Source organism: Peromyscus maniculatus, chromosome 10 (assembly GCF_049852395.1).
Source record: "Peromyscus maniculatus bairdii isolate BWxNUB_F1_BW_parent chromosome 10, HU_Pman_BW_mat_3.1, whole genome shotgun sequence".
Classification (NCBI taxonomy): Eukaryota; Metazoa; Chordata; class Mammalia; order Rodentia; family Cricetidae; genus Peromyscus; species Peromyscus maniculatus.
In genome coordinates, this window is record NC_134861.1 from 94,286,282 (window position 1) to 94,308,334 (window position 22,053).

The 22,053-nt window shown below is 43.5% G+C and overlaps 1 pseudogene; it reads left to right on the plus strand.

Annotated features, from left to right (window-relative positions):
- The first annotated feature begins 375 nt into the window (after nt 1-375).
- On the plus strand, nt 376-21,414 carry LOC121832540 (large ribosomal subunit protein eL31 pseudogene; annotated as a pseudogene).
- Nucleotides 21,415-22,053: the final 639 nt, after the last annotated feature.

Below are 22,053 nucleotides of genomic sequence, written 5' to 3' on the forward strand. Positions count from 1 at the left end.
AATTATTTAAAAAAAAAAAAAAAAAAAAAAGACGAAAACCTAAGTGTGAAAAGTCTGACGGGTCGGTTCCCGCTCCGATCGTGTCCGTCCGCTTCTGCAAACCGGCCCAGCGACCCCCGCCCGCCCACCCCCCGGCGCTCTCACTCTCCGCCTTGCTCTCGCCTCTCTGGCATTTCTCCTTGGCTTTCCAGGCTTGGCTCTTCTAAACCCTGTCCTCTGGCCAAACTGACCCTCTCGGCGGCTCTTCCCTTCTCTCCTCGCTCCCTCCGGGCCTGACAGTTCGGATGAAGCTCTCAAAGGTAATAAAACATTTGCACCCCTCCCTGCCGCTCTTTAGCTGGGGGGACGCAAGGGAGGGGGCGGTGGGGGGACAAAATGAGAACTTTCGGGGACGTCACTCCGGGGCGGCTCGCTGGGGCGGGGCTGAGGAGCCGGGGCGCAGGTCTGGGGCGTAACCACCGCCTCCAATAGCGCTGCGCTTCGGCCGGGCCTTGCTCCCGGGGCACGCCCACCGGAGAGCGCCACATCCTCTGATTGGCTAGAGCTAGGGAGCCGTAAGGCCGCGCCCTCCTAGTCCCCGCCCCAGCGTCCCTTGGGCGGAGCCAAGAGGGGAGGGACCTGGCGAGAAGAGTGGTTCCAGCCCCCGGGCCAGCGGCCGGGCTCAATTAATTGTGCAAAATAAAATGGAAAAGGGGAGGAGGGAGCAGGGACGAAGAGGGTATTACTTTTTAAAGAGAGGAATAATGAAAAGCCAGCCCTTTTATGGAAAAGCAGTTTAAGTTCGTCCCTTCCGCCCACACCAGCTCGCGTCATCCTCTTCCACTTCCCCCACCAGCTCTCGGCGCCTCACCTCGAATGGTGTCTGGACCCTCGCGAAACGGAGCTAATGGAGCAGGCAGCGGGCGCATCCCAGGCCGGGTTCCTTCTTTTGAAGGGATTAATTAAAGACCATCTGGGCTCTTCCAGAATTGTGTAAATTAATTTGTTGCTCCTTAAGCCTATAGATGTCCTTAATCCCCTCTCAGGCCTAAGAGTCATCCTGGCCCATCTTTCCACCTCGTTCTCTTTTCTGTTTCTTCTCCATGTTTATTTTCATTCCTGCCCCCCTCACACACACATCGTTATCACTTATGGGGGGGGTCTCATTGCTCTGGGAACGAAATCAGCTCAATGGGAATAATTTTCTCTTGCGTGGAGTCTAAACCTAAGAAGAATGAGGTGAATAATAATAATAATAATAATAATAATAATAAATCTCTCTCTGTTTTTGTTAGTTGGATTCACACGAGGCAGAATCACTAAAATTCAAGCGACAACTTTAGATACAGGAATACCTCCAGAATGTCTGGTCCAACTCTCAGCCCCGAGCTGTTGAGGAAGCTGGAGATGCCGGGAATTGTAGGCTGGGATTAGGAGCCATGGTCAAAGGGGCTTTGCTCCTTGTGGCTGACCTTTAAGTTCTGGTCAGGGTTGACCTAAGCGAGGAGAAAAGCCCTTGGGTCGATCTTGAAGAACAAGGCAGTTAATGCACCAGTGTCTGGGGGGGGGGTGCCACCACACAGATCTGCATGAGATTATTGAGCCCAAATTTAAGGCTGAGAAAAGAGAAATAGACACAACAAACCACCCAAGAATAAAAATTGAGCTACACCAGGGAGCTTGAACGTCAAGGCGCCTTTGTTAGTTCAAGCAGGAGGCCCTAATCATCCCTGTACCCTTCTTTCCTAAGCTTAGTCTTGTACAGGTGTCAACCTGGGGTCCAGTTTGAAATGTGAGAGCAAAGCCGAGAGGTTAATCACCTTTTGCTCCTTTCATTCACTGTGAGTCGAGGGACTGATATTTGTCTTCCTCTATCTGTCCCACCTTTATTAACTTCAAGACTTGGTTCACACCATCGTTTCATAGACTTTAGGATCTGACCTAGGAAAGGCAGCGTTCTGCAGGGATGGGAGGCATGCTAAGGGGCTGCCAGCCTCCAGCTTCGGAGGGGAGCTGCAGTGGGGACTCTCTGCACTTCCACCCCCCCCTCCGCCCTCCCCCCCCCTCGCCCGCCTCTGCGCCTAAACCCGAGGCGAGCAGCCAGCCAAATTCGCAGGGAGGCTTCGGAGCCACCGTGGCAGCGGTGCCGCCAAGGACTCCGATTCTGGCGCTGGAATTTCGATGCCTCTGGCTTCCTCACAAACTGCTCCCACTCGGATCCAGCATTTCCCCGGTAACACAAGATCAGCCTGCAACCCGAATCTAGGGCCTCCAGCCATCTGCTCAGGTCCTCCGGGAAGAGCGTTCTCGGGGACTAGGTAGGAACTGAGAAAACTAAGCTACTGGTTTTCTAAGTTAACTACTCAAGAAGTAGCTATCCTAGTAGACACTGTCATCGGGAAAGAACTGGTAGTTTTAGGGAAAAAATCATTTTTCTATTGAGAATTTAGTATTTGGTGTTGGGGAGGAGATGTAAAAAAGAGACCCGAGTGAGAAAGACAAAAGGACACACACACACACACACACACACACACACACACACACACACACAGTGTGTGGGGGAGACAGAGAGATAGAGACAGAGACAGACACACACACAGAGAGAGACAGACAGACAGACAGCAAGACAGAGATCAGTGTAGGTCAACTCCAGTTTAACGTGTTCTGTAGTTGCAAGGCTGGGTTTGAAATGAAGAAGTCTCATCCGTTGATTCTATAACTGTCGTTCACGTTGTAGACTTAAAATAGTATGATTCTTAATTCTAACAATAAAAAAATTATGGGACCTGTGTTCTTGATTCCTGAGGGGTGAATCCGGGTGCCCAAATCTTTCAGCGGCAGCGGCAGCAGCATGTTTTCCGGACTCAGTCTGCCGGCCTCTGAAGAAAGGCCGGTGCCTCTAGCCAGGTGTTGTGGAGGATCTGCCCCCAGCATCCCTGGAGAGTGAGCTGCTCGGCTCCTTAGGGTAGAGATCGCCCTGCCCTCCACTCGTCCACTCTGGCTGGGGTCCTGCCAGGCAACTGTCTGGTGGGCTCAGTGTTTACTGCTTTCAAATGCTCTTGGGACTCGGGACTTGGTTTTCCTTGGGGTAACCTCCCCGGGCCTCCCAGCTCAATGCACAGTTCCCAATAAAGCCTGGCTTTCCCAAAAAGTGGAAGCTAGGCGACGGCCACTGCTCATCCCACACTATGTTTCTATATGTATACATTGGGGGGAGGGGGCAAGGCTGTGCTTGAAAGCAAATGATTTGCATTTTAATTAAAAATAAATGAAAGCTTTTGACAACTCCGAGGTTTCTGGAAAGGTTCACAGGGCCGCGTTGAGGAAGATGATCTGCCCCCTGGACTTTGAGCCTGGAGGACAGTGGCGCTTGGGGGTCTAGATTCCTGTTGCAGCCTGCTCCTGGAATCCGTGGCTTGCGGGATCCACTGGGCTCCGCATTCTTCCTTGACCTTTGAGGCAGGGTGCCACGCGCTATTGATACGTCTGCTTTAAGAGAAAGGAACCATCCCTTAAATCCCCCGTGACACACCGGGTGAAGGCGAGTGAAACCTCAGCTAACTGTATGTAGTCTCGTCAAAGACGCCAACGGCTCTGCCCGAGTTATTTTAGTGTCAAAAGTCGGGATGCTCCAGGGTGCTATAGAAGGGCTATTGCTACAGACAGAGGGAGGGGAGAAAGGGGAATTATGTGTGTTTCGGGCAAAACAAACAAACAAACAAAAAATCCCATATACTAAACAAGAAAAAGTCTCTTCGGAACCTGTTTATCGAACCGTTTGGAAGATTTGAACCCCTCCACTTCTCTGAGGCCTGTTCCGGCTGAATAAGAAGAGAAAGATTGGTTTTAAGTCATTGTTAACAAAAGGGGTAGAGATAGTGGCGACATGGAAATACGAGGAAGACACAGGAACGTCCCCAGGCTGGCCAAGCCCGCTCTCGGAAGCGCGCGGGTACTGGGGCGGGGTGGGGGGGTGGGGGGAGTGGGAGGCGTGCATGCAAGGGTCTCTTTGCTGACGCTAAGTGTTGTCAGGTGATAACCAGACCTGGAAGTTCTGTCAAAGGAGACCATTAGGTCTCCCAAGCTAGAACCGGTCAATCCATGCTCGGGCGAAGGCCGGGGAGGAGGGCGGGGGAAGGGGGCGCTCTGCACTCCGCGCTCACCCATGAGGAAGCGCCGGCAGATGCCTGGAGGGTTCTTCTACCAAAAAACCCAGAACCACTCTCCAGGGCTTGCCTCAACCCCCCTGGGGCCTGCCCTCCCAGCAACTGGCATCCCAACACCCAATCAAAACAGCTGCAGCCCGGGCGACCCCCACTGAACCAGAACTGGAGTGCTTCATTGGAGGACTCCGAAAGGCCCCCAGAAGATGCGAAAGGGCAGAACCCCAAATATTCAGAAGTGTCTGCAAACAAAGTAGGCATACGTAGGGATGCAAATATATCTCTTTTCAAATGAAAATCCCCCTTCTCCCCGCCCCCTGACCTATGTGCCACCCGCGGTTTGCAATCTTGGACTGCTTTGAAGTATATATTCTGGAATATATGCAGGTGGAGAGTGATATGCTTGAAGGAATGTCCGTTGGTTTCCAGAGTTAACTCACAGAAGAAAATGCTAGGCTCCTCTAACGCCTCATATTTGATCTGATGTGCACAGCTATGGTAGACATAAGGACGAACAACGAGCATGCTTTTTGATAGACTCCATAAACCGGTTCCTCCCGTGGGAGTGAGCGCCTGAGTGGGTGGGCGTGGGTCCTTGCTTCGGTCTCCCGGGTGCAACTTCTCATTCTTAGGTCCTGGGTGGGGACCGGAAAGTCTTGAAGCCGCTTGGCCTACACGCTCTTGTGAAACATTGTGCACTTATCGCCCTCTTGTGGGGAAAAAAATTCTTAGCGTTTCTTTAGCAGCCAAAGAACTGGAGACCATTCCCTTGGGTTGTCAGGAGCACAGGCTGCCTGGGGGTAATCCCCGTGCCATGCCTGTGCCACCCACCAGCATTCGCTTAATTTCTATATGACCTACCAAATTCTTTTTTTTTTTTTTTTTGGTTTTTCAAGACAGGGTTTCTCTGTGTAGCTTTGCGCCTTTCCTGGAGCTCACTTGGTAGCCCAGGCTGGTCTCGAACTCACAGAGATCCGCCTGCCTCCGCCTCCCGAGTGCTGGGATTAAAGGCGTGCGCCACCTACGCCCGGCTGACCTACCAAATTCTTGACGCCAGAGATGGGCCCATTTGTCTTGCTTTAATTAGAGTACCACAACCCTTCTGGGATGAACAGTTAGTTTTTAAATCTTCCTAACGATTGTGCTTCACACAGCTTCTTGGCTCCATTGACACTTTTATCGGAACTATGTTGGCCTTTTGCTTTTCTTCTCTATTCTCAAGTGGAATTTTGTTCCAAATTGGGCACATTTGCAAAGTTCAGAGGATATACAAATGCATATACGCCCAAACACAGAGGCCCACAATCCTACCTTCCATACTAACACTGTGACCGAATACCTGTTCTATGGTCTTAATGTGGAGAGCATACTGAAGGAGTTAGGGTTGTACATCTAAGTTCATTTTTATAACCTTTATTTACTTATAGAAGCAGAGACCAGCCTGACTTGGGAACTAGCCTCCCATGGGCATGTGTGAGAAGACCTCGCTCACCTTAACAAACTGTAATCTTGCCTGGAGATGGTTTCAGTGGCAAGGTTCACCTTCCTTGGTTTTTCTATTCACCATCAACCCCTTCAAATAGCCATGACTCCTCAGCATGCTGTGACAGGAACAGGAAGAGCAGCTTAGAAATGTTTAGTGGTCAAAGTATTTTATGGCACCAATTCAACAGCTCTACAAATTAGGCAAAATAAACACCCTCCTGTGGAATGAAGTTGTGGAACAGAGAGTTTAAGAATTCTGCTCAAGATTGCTAAATAGGAAGACTGGAATTTTTATACACACACACACACACACACACACACACACACACACACACACACCTCAATCTGGCTCGAGTCACCCACACTTTTTTAATTGGTATATTCTACTGCCCTTCTGCAGACTATGATAATAGTAAGTTTAAATGTATGTGAAAGCATGGGTCTGGGGATGTAGCTTAACAGTAGAACACTTGCCCAGCATGCCACTCAAAGGCCTGGGTTCCATGCCCAGCTCTAGAAAAAAAAATAGGGGAGCATATGACAGCAACTTGAATGCTGTGAATTGTTAAATAACTCTACGTATTCATTACAGTGAAAACATAATTCACCATGTCTTAGGTACTTGACTTGTGTGTAAGCCAAAGGCATTTATTTTCAGAGATTAAATTATTATTATTTGAGACGGTCCAAAATCTTTTTCCTACCCAAGTTTCAAAATCATTTTAATTTTTGTTATTTACATCCGCACGCGTTTTTGTTTCTTTTTTTGCTTTGGTGGTCTTCTGGATCTTACTCCAGGCTTTGCCCAGGCCAGGCAAGCATCCTACTTGCAAGCTGCATGCCCCATTCAGACTTTCAAGAGACCCATTTTTAATTTTCAGTATTTTTAAAACAGGGTCTCCCTCTGTAACTGAGGCTGGCTTTGAACCCTCCAGCAGTTCTCAGCACTCCTCCTACTCGGCTCTCCTAAGTTCCAGGACGTAAGTATGACTGCCATCTCTTGTGTAGTCGGAGTTATCCTGTCCCAACTGCCTACTCCTGAATAACCAGCACCTGCTTCCCAAATAACTGACTCTGAAACTTAAGATCAATTATAAACACTTGGCCGATGGCTCAGGCTTGTTACTAGCTAACTCTTACTTAAAATAACCCATATTTCTTATCTAGGCTCGGTACCTTTTCTCAGCAGAGTGCCCACCTTGCTCTCTCTGTGTCTATCAGAGACTCTCTCACCCCTCCCTTCCTGATCCCAGCATCCTCAGTTTGATTGCCCCGCCTAACTCTATCCTGCCTTGCTATAGGTCAATCAGCATCTTTATCAACCAATGAGAGTAATGCATATTCACAGTGTACAGAAAGATTGTTCCACAGCACTCTGGCCCTTTTAAAAGTTTTTTTTTTTTCATTCTAAATACATACAAGCCAGATTCATAAGCTGGTCATAGAGCTGCTGAAGACATCTATGCTCAATGGCCAGGTACCTCAAAACAAACTAACCAACTTAAAAAAAAAATTCACTGAACACTAATCCATTGGCTACCAAGGAAATCCTCGGTTACCTGGTATACTTCAGGTGATGGAGTTATGGTTACTGCATAGGCACAATTCTGAAATCATTTGTCAATCAGTTTTCCACAGGAATCAACCAATCAGAAGGGATGCCACTACAGGCATCAACCAATTAGAAAGGGTGCTGCCACTGACATCAATTAACCAGAAGGGATGCCCTATCTGTTGGAAAGTCTGATGGCTTGTTTTGAGATAGGGTCTTTTGATGTAGCCCAGGCTGGCCTTGAACTCAGTGTCAAACTTGTCTTAGAGGCAAGCCTTGTTTCAAACTTGTAATCTTCCTGCTTCAGCCCCCTAAATACTAAAATCAAGGTGTTCACCAGGTCCAGGGAGACATACTGTTTATCTGCCTGAGATACAGAGAAAGAAATCTTTCAACTCCTTAATGCCAATGCACATCTTCCCAGCTATGCTCTTGATGAGGTTTATTACTCTGTTGGAAACTGGTACTTTGTCAGGCTAGTAAGTCAGTTGCTCTTCTGAAAAAGTGCTGGCTTTAAGGTGTCTTTCTCTGGAAGCTGTTTCATGGAAATGGCTGGACACTCTGGAAGACCCCCTATGTGCTGGGGGATGTCTTTCTGTATGCTGTGAATGTGTGTTGTTCCCATTGGTTAATAAATAAGCTGCTTTGGCCTATGGTAAGGCAACTTAGAGGCAGGTGGGAAATCCAAGGAGAGGGACAGGAAAGAGAAAGGCAGAGTCTGGGGAGACTCAAGCCCATTGCTGAAGGAGCAATAAGATGTCAGCAGATGAGTAACATGTAGATTTATAGAAATGGGTTGATTTAAAATGAAAGAGCTAGCTGGCAAGCAGCTAAAGCCATCGGCCATATAGTTTGTATATAATATAAGCCTCTGTGTGTTTACTTGGGTTCGAGCAGCCACAGGACATCAGGTGAGAGAGATTTGTCTGGATTGCAACTGGGCAGGCAGGACCAGAGAAACCTTCTGACTACACCTATGTGATAAAAAGGAACCAAGACTTCCTGATGTCTGTCATCTGTAGAAAAGCCCATCCTTGGGAAGGAAGAAGAGGCAGAGCTTAGATGACTGAGCATGAACAAACAATTCTCTCTCCTCAATTCTTTCTTTTTGTTGGGACCTCAAGCTGCACAGGGTGCTTTGCATAGTAGAGGCCCAATAGATGCAGCAGCATGCAGAGAAAACCTAATCTAAGAAGAACTCCTCACAGGGACTCTCCATGACTGTGAGTCCCTTGTAGAAACTAGTTCATCTCAGTCCCTGATGCTCATTTTCCACATTGCTTCCCTGTACTGTTAGTAAGGCTTGTATCGATGGTCTAGTGTTCTTCTGGAGAACAAGAAAAGGACCCATAGTTCACACCTGGGCCAGAATATTATAGGGAAAACTTTCTAGGCCATCTAGGTTGGCTGTGAAGTCCAATGACTTTTCCTTTCTACCACAGAAGTGTTGCCTACCTTAGGCTATAAGAAGTCACAATTTGTGCTTTTCACAGAAATAGAGTGTATTGATGGAGTTCAGAGATTGCTGCAGATAATGATGACAGGGACCATATCAGCCTAGAAAAGTTGTTCTCAACCTCAGAACTAGACTACCTTGGAATAATGAATAAGGATCCTTTAGTACTCTGAAATGACATTTATAGTAATATGAACTGCTGCTACACAAAATGAAGATACAGCTACAGAGAGCCCAGTCTATAAGAGAAAGATTAACAGAAAGATAAGTTGTAAGAACACCCAGTTCTATACATAAGTATGTAGTAGCTACACTCAGCTGTAGTGTCAAAATAAATGCAATAGCTACTTGTTGCTGGAGGGCTTCTCTCCAGGTTCCACCAAGCCCTGCAGTCCCACAATCCACACATAAAATAATCACTCAGGCGCTTATATTATTTAAAAACTGTATGGCTGTGGCAGGCTTCTTGCTAACTGTTCTTATATCTTAAATTAACCCATTTTTATAAATCTATACGTTGCCACATCCCTTGTGGCTTACCGGTGTCTTTACATGTTGCTTGTCCTGGCGGTGGCTGCAATGTCTCTCTCTCCTTCTTCCTGTTCCCCAATTCTCCTCTCTCCTTGTCCCGCCTATACTTCCTGTCTGGTCACTGGCCATCAGTGTTTTATTTATATAGAGTGATATCCACAGCACTTCCCCTTTTCTTTTTTTTTAAAGGAAGGTTTTAACTTTAACATGGTAAAATTACATATAACAAAACAATTATCGAGCAAGAATTACAGTTACAATATTAAAGAAGATATCCTATCTATCTTATATTTGTGAGTTTAAAGTTTTATATCTAACTTATCTTTTATCATAACTGAGGAAATTACAACTATCTAGTCTTTAACCACATCAAAGACCTCAGAAGGATATAATATTACCTGAGAAATGGGAGAAGGATATAAGCAACTGTGGGAGTCTTACAGGGTAGACAGAGACAGCTGACAGCCTGGACAGTCATCTAATGTTCCTTTGTAAAGTTTGTAAAGTTGGGACATCTGTCTTTAGCTCACAGGCCTAAAGTCTCTCCGTCATTTTTTTTAGTTATAGTTACAACTTAGTATATATAATATCTTAGATAGAACATACTAAGTATTAGATTCAGGTTCTTTAGGATAGGACACTTTTTGGAATGATCTTTATAACATGCCATTTACCTATGCTCTATACTTCTCTGGATTTTAGTATGTGTTTCTTGCTTGATATTGTTTGCATTGGTTGTAGTTCCATTTTATCTAGGTCATTATCCCTCATTATTCCTGGACAATATTTGATAACCATTCCTTTGTATATAGTCTTGTATTAGTTTAGAACCTTCTTATTTAGACAAAAAGGGGGAGATGTAGTGGGTAGCCATTCCTGCTTGGATCTGGAAGTTCCAACCCCCATTGAGACTCTGGCAACTGTCACGCCTACAAGGCAGGGCCAGGGGAGGCGCCTGGAGACCCGAGAGCTGGATGGGCGATCGCTCTCGGTGCCGGGACGCTGAACGGTGTAGAGCTCCAGAGACCACCACTGGACTGTGATACACCTTCCCCAGACCCTGCAACCTACCTATCCTTTAATTTGTGAGTTATGCCATTAAATAAATATTCTTTTAACTATGTGGAGTGGCCATAATAATTTCACCAATAGCTACTCATACTGGTTGGCTATGGAGATTCAAATATGGATGCCACTACCATGGAGGTACCATCTAGAAATAATGAATAATGTAAATTATGTTCTAAATTACATGGATGTTACTTTCCTGGGCAATTCAATGTTTACAGAAACTATATATATATAGTATAAATATATATATATATACATATATATATATATATATATATATACACATAGCATTCTATTTAATCCCCCAAACATGTGACAGAACATTATTATTGCCATTTTATTGACTCAGAAACTGATGTGAGAAACCAAAGTCACCACACGTGTGGTAGGTTAAATGTAACTGCCCCTCATAATCTCATAGGGAGTGGCACTATTAGGAGGTGTGGCCTTGTTGGAGGAAGTCTGTCACTGTGGGGACAGGCTTTGAGGTTTCCTATGCTCAGGATACCACCCAGTGTTTCAGTTGACTTCCTGTTTCCTGCAAGATATGGGACTCTAAGTTGTTTCTCCAGCACCATGCTCCCTGCCATGATGATAATGGACTGAACCTCTGAAACTGTAAGCAAGCCACTCCAATTAAATGTCTTCATTTATAAGAGTTGTCATGTCTCTTCACAGCAATAAAAACTCTTAAGACAACAGGCAATCTTTTCATCTCACAGACCCATCCTAATCACACATAGGGAATGAAGGTAGAATAACCCATGTGATTCTGTTCATAACTGGACTCTGCTGCCGTGGACTTGCCTATCTAACCATAGCCTGTGTGCATTTTCATTAGCTCTTTCCCTAAGAACCTGCCCACACTCCTGCCAAGAAAAGAAGCAGAACCAAATCATATAGGATGGGACTGAAGAGGAACCAGAAGCATCATTTAAATTTAAATTAATTTAAACTAAAATTCATTTTCTTAAGCCAACTGGCAAGGTTCAAATGCCCAAGAGATATATGAACCTGATGTTATGCCAGCACTCGGGAAAGGAGATAGAAGATGGGAAGTTCAAGGCTAGAGAAAGAGGGAGACAGGGTGGAGAGAATAGCCTGTGCTGTTTTTCCATCTGCACAGAGGCTGTGCTTTAATTCGCTGCTGTTTTAGACAGCAAATGTGGTTCCTCAATAACTGGACTGCTTCTCTGGCAACAGCCTAGCCGCTCAGGCCATGACCTGGCCAGAACTCACCAGCTATGTCACTGCTGCCAAATAAAGCTTGTATTAAATCTCTATCATTCTATTTATCAATAAGACTCAAGAGTCAAAGGCTGGGGTGAAAACTTGCTAGCTCAGAGAGGTTGAGGAGCAACTAGGTGAACTTTGCTGGCATCTCTGAGAGTGTTCTGTGTAGCTCGAAACTGAATAGGTCTTTTAATTAAAAAAAAAAAAAACAGAGCCAGATATTGGGGTAAAGGCTGAAAGATCAGAGAGACAAAGGAACAAGCCACTGCCACGTCTTACCTCTAGGACTCCTCAGCCTGAAAAAGCTTCAGTTCCTGTCTCCTCACACCTTTTATACCTTTCTCTGCCCAGCCATCACTTCCTTCTTGGTGTTGGGATTAAAGGCGTGTGTGCTTCCCAAGCAAAGGCATGAGATCTCTAGTACTGGGATTAAAGGTGTGTGACTCCACTGCCTGGCTCTGTTTCTCTCCTAGACTGATTCACTCTCATGTAGTCCAGGGTGGCTAGGACTAGAGGTGTGTGCCACCACTGCCTGACCTCTATATTTAATCTAGTGGCTTGTTCTGTTCTCTGATTTTCAGGGAAATTTTTATTAGGGTAAATAATATATCACCACAAATAGTTGCTTTTTAGTTTAAAGTAGATTCAATAATCTACCCTTTTATCCTATCATTCTTATATCCTCCTTTTTCTTTTCAGAAAAAGATCCTTGAATCCAACCTCCCTTGCTTAGTTTCCTCCCTTACCATGACCAGTAACAATTTGCAACTAACTGCCCTAAATGATGACAAACATCCATAACCCACACAGGACCAAAATCCATCTACTCCACGTTCATGTTCTTAAAATTACTTCCTGTTGTCTGGGGGATGAGAGCATCTTTAGGGGATCCTGAGAAAATTGAGATAATGTCCAAGTCCTGGAAAAACTAGCTGTAACATTTGTTGTTCAGTCTGTGCGTGATGGGAAACTGCAGGGCTTATCTGAAGTACTGGCTAGAGTAGTCTGTGAGGCTTTTAAGTTGTTCTGAGCAGTTTGTAGTCTGAAAATTATCTTTGGGTGGTGTTTGTTAGCTTAATGGCATTACCAAAATCCAGGTGGAATTGTCATTGTGGGGCTCCATCATCTTTTTGGAGACTTCAAAGTCATTGAAGCCTATTTTTAGAATTAGTTAGTTCTCTACATGACCAGAAATATCATGACAGAAAGTTTGAATATATATATATTCTTATAAATTTAGAGATAATGTTTATACCTTAAGAAAAGTTTTAAAGAGTCAAAATGAAACCAAAGAATTATGAGATTATTGACAATAGAATAGTGCCTAAATTTTGGTTCTTATCTGTGCCATACCAGGTGGCTCTTCTGACATGAGACAGAGATTTTGGGTTTTCCTTTAACAAACATGCTTGAGGTTAGAGAAGGAGAGAGCCACACTCCAACTCCAAAGCCAGCTTTGATTTTTAATTGAATTGAGACCACAAAAAGATCATTTGCCTTTTATGTCTGTAGAGAGCAGCAGAAACAAATATTTGGGGAGATTTATCCTGTTGGAAATGTGCTGTACCATTAGGACAATTTTACTCTTTTTTGGGGGGAAAATTTTCTCTGGATTATTCTTCTTTCTTCTTCAGATGTCTCATTTGTCCAGTGGTCTTCAGATTCCTTAGATGGATACTTTTTATTCTCCTGGAAAGAAAAAAAAAATGACCCCAGCCCTAACTTTGGAGAGTTCCTTTTTTGGCGAGTTATATCTTTGTTAAGACAAAATGTTTTTTGGCAACAGCAAAAGTATTATCTTTTAATGATAAAAAATTAATTGTTAGTCTTATAAATTAGTTTGGATTGAATACCCAAGTTGTTTGATGAACTATTACCTTTCTTAATCAAGAGGTCTCTCCTGTTCGAATCTAATCTATATCAATCTTGATGGTATCCATAGCTTTTCTTCTCCTGAAGAAACAAAAGCAAAACTTCCTCCACAATGTAACACATAACCTGGTTTCCATTCTGAGGTTAACACATCTTTAAAATATATAAGCTGATTTAATTTAGCATTTTTTTCTATTATCCATTGTCTCTCGGCAGTCATTAATCCTTTTTCATTAGCATTTAAAAAATTGAATGGTAATAGAGCATTTTGTAATCATTCTCTGGAGGTCTTTATTACCCCTTTCTCTTTATTAAGCATATATTTTAAAGTGTAGTTAGATCTTTCGATAACTTTTTGTCCTGTAGGATTATGTAGTATACCTGTAATATGCTTTATGTTGTAATGTGTAAAAAAATTGTTTCATTTTACTAGAGACATATGCTGGATCTTTGTCAGTCTTAATTTGTACAGGTATCCCCATAATGTCCATGATTTCTAATAAATATGTAATTACAGAATCAACCTTTTCAGAACTTAAAGCAGTTGCCCATTGAAATCCTGAATATGTATCTGTGGTATGGTGTACATACTTTAATTTTCTAAACTCTGTAAAATGAAACACATCCATTTGCTAAATTACATTTCTTTGAGTACCTTTTGGGCTACTTCCTGAAAGTAATAGAGTTTTGTTATACAAAGAACAAATAGAACATTTTCTTATAATTTCCTTGGCTTTTTGCCAAGTGATTAAAAAAAAAGATCTTTCTTTAAATTTTTGCTGTTAACGTGGTATTTCCTAAAATATTCTGAAGCTTCTAATATATCTCCTACCAATAGCTGATCAATTTCATTATTTCCTTGTGCTAGAAGGCCTGATAGACCCATAGATTGAGGAAACTGTTTATGAATTAATTCTAATGGCTATTGTACAAAATATTGACATAAAGTTGTGTGGTTGTGGCGCACACCTTTAATCCCAGCACTTGGGAGTCAGAGGCAGGCGGATCTCTGTGAGTTTGAGGCCAGCCTGGGCTACAGAGTGAGCTCCAGGACAGGCTCCAAAGCTACACAGAGAAACCCTGTCTTGAAAAACCAATATACACATATATATATATATATATATATATATATATATATATATATATACCAATATATATATAAAAACAGAGAGAGAGAGAGAGAGAGAGAGAGAGAGAGAGAGAGAGAGAGAGAGAGAGCTGTTTAATGTTTCTTGTAGAACTTTCCAGGGATATTTAACAGGTTGGGAATTATTAAAAGTGGGCACTGTGAAGGCAAATTTTTCTCCATCCTGTTCTTGTAAAAGTATAGTAAAAAGCAACCTTTAAATCAATCATTATAATATACCATCCCTTAGGTAATAAAGAAGGCAAGGGGATTCTAACCTGTAAAGAGCCCATTGGCTGAGTCACCTGATTCATGGCTCTTAAATCTGTTAATATTCTCCATTTTCCAGATTTATTTTGAATAATAAATATAAGATAATTCCAAGAACAGGTTGATTCCTCAATATGCTGAGCATCTAGCTGCTCTTAAATCAGCTTTTTTAGTACCTGTCATTTTTCTGGTGTCAAAGGCCATTGGTCCACACATAGGTTTGTCAGTTAACCATTTTAAGGGTAGGGCTGTTGGTATTTTTGAAAGATCAACAGCTGTTGTGCCCTGTTTATTTACAACCTGAACAGTCTGTGACTGCTTTTGAGAATATCTTTTAATATTTCTCTCAGAAGTATTCTTAATTTTATGGGTTGTTCTGAGATTGGAGGAATGTTAATCTGGGTATTCCATTGCTGCAACAAATCATGTCCCCATAAATTCATTGCTATGTTAGCCACAGATGGTTTTAATTTTTCTCTCTGTCCTTCTAACCCTATACACTTGACTCATTTTCCACATCGTTTTACCTGAGATAAAGTTCCAATCACTAGAAGTTGAACATTTACCTCCTGAAGAGGCCAATTTGGATGCCAAGATTTTGGTGAAATTGTTGTTACATCTGCACCTGTATTCACTAAAGCCTCAATTTCAATGCCATTTACATGTATTTTTAGCTTTGGTCTCTGGTCATTTAAAGAAGTTTGCCAAAATACTTACCTTCTGGTCTCTCCTGAATTTTTTTGTTGTATCTATTGAAGCTGTTCTATCCTTGACTACATTCAGAGCAGTATGTTTTTTAACAACAGGTATTAACTCTTTTAATTGCTCTGTGGATGAGTTTCTCCAATGTTGATAGGGAATGATTGAACCAAATTTTATATCGGAGCCTGCAGGAGGACCCTCAAGGCATTTCCCAATGGTAAAGGGTTACCTTGCCTACCTCTTGTTGATCTACATACATTAGTCTAATTCCAGCCTTTGCCCCACCTTCTGCATAGTCCAGAAGGCTGGGATCTTCTGTTTAGTTATCTCTAGAAAAACAGTGTTTATAGGAACACCTTGTCTATAATCCCTCTTCAAATGACCTTGCTACCACAATTTTAAAATATCTGACATTTTTTTTAATTAAAAAAATTGCTTCTATCCACGTATCATCATAAGTGTGAGATCCAATATCAGTTGTATTTCGGATCCATTCACCTATGGGTGCTGATCTTGACTTTAAAGGCCTAATCATCTTTTTGCATTCTAAATTAGCATTTCAAGAACCAAATATTCAATTAATATTTGTCTAACTTCTGGATCTGATATCATTCTATTTATAGCTAAAGTCAATATTTGTAAAAAAAAAATCAGTAAAGGCTTGTTTTGGACCTTTTATAATTTTAGTAAATGACTCATTCCTCTTTCCTGATTCTTCAACCCTGTCCCAAGTCTTCAAAACTTCTATACAGCATAGAGCCCAGGTGTGATCATCAAATGTGAACTGTCTTTGCAAATCAGCATACTCGCTTTCACTGAGTTGATCCTGAGAAATTTCAATACCTCTAGCCCTACTTCATTGTTCTATGACCCTAGCTTCCTCTCTCCACCATATTTTCCATTGTAACTGAGAACCAGCTTCCAATATTGCTGTAGCTAGATCTTTCCAGTCTTATAGAATAATTCTGTTCTGAGTTGCCCATGAATTTAACATCTGCTTCACAATATGTGAATTCTTTCCATATGAAATGTCTGCTTCCTTAAATCCCTTCAAATCTAATATTTCTACAGGATCCCAGTTAACTTCTGCATAGTGTTGAGGATGCCATCTGGTGGTCATTCTTGTATGGTAACTGGATAACTTAAGGTTAGTTTTCTAATAGCCTTAGGCTGCTCTTTTTTAGTTTTATAAGGTGATGGTGTGGTAGGTTCTGCTCTAAATTCCTCTGTGTCTGGTTATTTTTTTATTTTCATTAGTTAGTCTTTCTAAGGCTTGTATATTACCAGTAGTAAGTCTTTCTAAAACTTGTATCTTATTAATAGTAAGTCCTTTAAGGACTTGTATCTTACAGTCAAATTTTTATTTTTTTCATTAGTAAGTTTTTCTATGTCTTGTATCTTATCAATAGTAAGTCTTTATATGGCTTGTATCTTACCAGTCGAATTTTCATATTTGGCACAGTTATCAAACCACTTTTTAAAGGATAAAATATGAAGTACCAAACTGATAGTAATTACAGTCAGCGTTATGTCAATCCCAGCTAAATGGTTTATCTCCTCATTTATTTTTTCCATTTGCAAGTCATTCATAGTAGCACTATACAGAGTCCTAACTCCAAGCATTGAAATATTTCCAATTCTTAACATGGGAAAGACTTTTCTTTTTAATATTATTAAACTCTCTTGTTAAGGACTTCCCAAGTGTCTCACCAAATCTGCTGACTTCTCAGTTTGTCTGCAGCAACAGCACCATCAGCAGAGGGTTTGGGACCCTCTTGCAATTTCCATGCACAAGCCCACTTTCCAGAGTCCTGAAAGCATCAAGCAGTGGCGGCCTACTGATGTGAACTCTCTGTTGTTGTGGTCTTGCCATGCATTGGATACCGAATGTTGTTTTTCCATCAGCACAGAAACTGTGCTTTAAATCTGCTGCTGTTTTAGCCAGGAAATGCAGCTCCCCAGTTACTGGCCTGTGGTGTGGGATGGTCTTTCTGTGCGCAGTGAATATGTGTTGCTAGCATTGTTTAATAAAGAAGCTTCTTTGACCTATGGCAAGACAAACAGCCAGTTGGGAAATCTAAGAGAGACAACAGGAAGAAGAAAGGCGGAGTCAGGGGAGATGCTATGAGCTGCTGCCAAGGAGCAAGATGTAATAGAACACAGGTAAAGCCATGAGATATGTGGCGATACAGAGATTAATAGAAATGGGTTAATTTAAGATGTTAGAGCTAGGTAGCAATAAGCCTGAGCCATAGGCCAAACAGTTTGTAATTAATATTAAGCCTCTGTGTGATTATTTTATAAATGTGGCTGCTGCCTGGGTGGGACTGGGCAGGGCCAAGAAACTTCAGTCTGCCTGCCTGCTTCTCTGGAGGCAGCCTAGCTGCTCAGGCCACAGCCTGCTGGGAATTCTGTCCCCAAAGGCATCAGGTATGTCACTGCTGCCAAATAAAGCTTTTAATTAAATCTCTATCATTCTATTTATCAATAAGACTTGGGAGTCAAGGTCTGGGGTGAAAACCTGCTAGCTCAGAGAAGCTGAATAGCAACTAGCCAACCTCTTTTTGCTGGTGTCTCTGAAAGACAGCATCCTCCCATGCCACCAAAACAAAAGAGCTCATGTTAGACTAAGTCCCTCCCAACTACTTCCTGTGTGTTTCTCTGTTGTCTTACAGACACCCAGTGACTCTCTACGATTACTTTCTGTCAACTAGCTGTTAACTCAGCCTTCTGACCCAAGGTTGATTTTATTTAATTAATGCAAAAGCAAACTTGGGGTTCACAGTGTAGTCGAATGCCCCACAACAGGCCAGCACAGAGACAGACCTGTCAGACAGCATTGATAGGCTACCTGTTTTATTACTAAACTTCCAACTGCCTCCATACGGCCCATCCTTCTCGTAAACTGCTACCAGTCCACACACACTATGCCCAGTCCCCTCTGTTCTCTTATGCCTTCCTGTGCTTAGAATGCCCTACTTTGTCACTGTTGAATCTATGTGCTCACAGACTCTCTCTTTCCAGACTGCATGCTCCTGTAGAGCAGGCCTGTACTGTCCTAATCTCTGCAGACCTGGTACCTCACCCAGAACCCAGATCATCGTCAGTGCCTAACACCCATCAGTCAGCACCACCTCCTCTATCTTGTCTTCTTGACCCTAATTAAGCATTGGTGATGAAAGTGCATGTGCTCCCATATAGAGTACACATGTGATTACTTTTCAGCTTGTTACAAATTAGGTGAAATTAGAGTTCGGGTGTTTGCTACCACTTGGTGTGCCCAGTACTATTATGAAAACTTGGCTGATAAAATGAAAATCTGTGTGTGTGTGTGTGTGTTGTTGTTGTTGTTGTTGTTTTTCAAGAAAGGGCCTCACTATATAGCTCTGGCTGTCCTGGAACTCACTGTCTCACCATGTAAAGCAGGCTGGCCTTGAACTCATAGAGATCTGCCTACCTCTGCCTCTGCCTCTGCCTCTGCCCCTGGCCCTGCCTCTGCCTCTGCCTCTGCCTCTGCCTCTGCCTCTGCCTCTCTGCCTCTGCCTCCTGGGTGCTAGGATTAAAGGCGTGCACCAGCACACCCAGTTAAAGCATAGTTCTTGCACATGACATTGTTTCATTGTCTTTGAAAAATGGGGTACATATACAAAATTTTAGGATGTCTTTCTGTATTATTTTGCAGTGTGTTTGAAAAATGTAAGCTAAATGTTACAGACACTGAGAACTACAGTGTCACTGAAAGGTGCGACGAGGAAGCGGAAACTTTGGGGAGAAGTGATGCCGAGGGAATGGCAGGGTTTGCGTTCAGAGAGGGAACAGGATTCTTGCTCTGGAAGTGGAAGGAACATTCAACCAAGGAACCAAACAACAACAACAAAAATCAGTGTGACATCGGCAAGGAGGAGAGAATGGGAGAATGCACTTAGTTTTTATACCAAGTGCTGCTTTTGTGCTTTCAACACAGATGGAGGAAGTATGGGAAAGCTGTTCCTTCATAGAGGCTGAAACTAGTCCCTGGATTTGCTGTGTGTCACTCAACTGCCCACACCTCCAACAGGAGGGGAAAGAAACTGAAGCAGATGGCTAGGGTAGGACTAAGGAGGAACGGGAGCATCTCAGCCAGTGCTTGGAGAGTTCGATCTAAAGCTCGTCCCAATCAGCAGGAGATGGGTGGGGGAGATGGGTGGAGGAGATGGGTGGGGGAGATGGGTGGGGGAGATGGGGGGGAGATGGTGGGGGAGATGGGTGGGGGAGATGGGTGGGGAGATGGGTGGGGGAGATGGGTGGGGGGATGGGTGGGGGAGATGGGTGGGGGAGATGGGTGGGGGAGATGGGTAGGGGAGACAGCTGTCAGTAAAGTACTTCCCACATGAGCGTCATGACCCGAGTTTGGATCCCTACACCCCACATTAAACACCTGCACCACAGCACATCAGTGATGCCAGAGGTTGCAGGAGGGGCAGAGGTAGGCAGATCCCTGGAGCTCATAGTTAGAGACCTTGCTTCAAAAATAAAGTGGAGATCAATAGAGGAATACATCCAACATCAGCATCTACATGCTCTCACACATGTATGTACTACACACACACCTCACACACACACGTACACACACATGTGAAAGAAGTCAGTTGGAGGGGGACATTAACTACTAAAAACAGACTGGTAGTTGCCCAAGCCAGGCTTGAGAATACCAGCTCAGGAGTCAAAGCCAAAGAGAATCATTCGGATGACTCTGAGAACAATTGTCACTGCTTATAATCAGCCAAGACTCATCAGCATGAGCCCCTCCTGTACCAGGACTAGCATGGATTGGAATTTAAGAGACCAGAATCCTGAAATCGCCAGGGTAGACCTAATCTTATTCTTCAACATACTAACAAATAAGGAGATTGTTGGCCAAGGTCCGTTTTTGCTGCCTTCCAACGCTCATATTCTTTGGTCTAACTTGCCAGTACTCAGGTACCCACAAAAGGACAACATGAAGACAGGCCTGTCTAAAGATTATGAGGCTGGATAAGAAATCATCGAGGAAGCCCGGAGCACTGAGGAAGGACATATGGAAATCCTGCAGGACAGTGCTGGGGTCTGACTTCCAAAGGCCTTGCCTTCTTGGCCACTACCTGAGGGCCACAGGCAGTCCCTGCACTTAGAGTTGTGAAGCACACATGTCACCACAGCTGGCTCGGGCACTCTTTGAATTTGATAGAGGTCAAGTTAGGTTGATTTGTTACAGCCAACTCGTTTACACAGCATGTATTTCCTTAGTGTTCTGAGCCTGTGACAAGGGCTGGTTCACTCCACATGAATGGACCCTCAATAGAATCCTTTCTAAAGTATTCATGTCAAGGGATTAGCCGGGTGGTGGTGGCGGCGGCGGCGGCGGCGGCGCACGCCTTTAACCCCAGCACTCGGGAGGCAGAGGCAGGTGGATCTCTGTAAGTTTGAGGCCAGCCTGGGCTACAGAGTGAGTTCCAGGAAAGGCGCAAAGCTACACAGAGAAACCCTGTCTCAAAAAACCAAAATAACCTTTCCAACTTGGGCCTGGCAGAACGGCTCCCACAAAGAAGGGTGACAAGAAGAAGAAGAAGCGCCATTCTGCCATCAACGAGGTGGTGACCCGAGAATACACCATCAACATTCACAAGCGCATCCATGAAGTGGGCTTCAAGAAGCGTGCCCCTAGGGCACTCAAAGAAATCCAGAAATTTGCCATGAAGGAGATGGAGATTCCAGATGTGCACATTGATACCAGGCTCAATAAAGCCATCTGGGCCAAAGGAATAAGGAATGTTCCATACCGTATCCGTGTACATTTTCCAGAAAACGTAATGAGGACGAGGACTCACCAAACAAGCTCTACGCATTGGTAACTTACGTACCTGTTACCACATTCAAAAATCTACAGTCAATGTGGATGAGAACTAAGCTGGAGTGTCAAATAAAGTTGGAGAACTACTTTCAAAAAAATTCATAATAATAATAATAATAATGTCAAGGGATCATATTGCAGCCAGTAGATTTGAGATTTACTCGAAGGATGTCACTTGTTTTCATTTTGGGCTGTGAAGGGATGTCTAGACAAATACAAAGGTGTCCAAATGTCAGATAAAACCCAAAATGTGTTCCAAAGCATTGGATAAAAATCACATCAAGGACCTAGGTAGTAGACAAGACTGGAGCCCATCTATTTGTGTATTTGTTCGTTTTCCTATTTGTGCTGGGGATCCATCTCAGGGCTGCACACATATGCTCAACATACACTTTACCACTGAGTTTTATGCCCTCAACCCCAACATTGGAATTTTAAAGCTAACTGGCACTTTTAATGTTCCTGGACTTATAGTGAATTGACAGGGTGATGTATTAAGAGTCAGCAAGCATTGATTCTAGCATTTCCATCTGACTTCCTTCATCTTTAAAAGAGTAGATGAAAATATGCGCCTATACAGAAAGTTTCACCCTAGCAAGCAGAACATATACTACACAAGTGGAAGCAACCCAAGTATTCACCAACTAATACATGAATAGATCAATGTGATATAGTCAGGCAGCGGAATATTACTCAGCAATAAAAAGAATGGGGAGATGCTCAGTGGTAAATGCATTTGCTGTG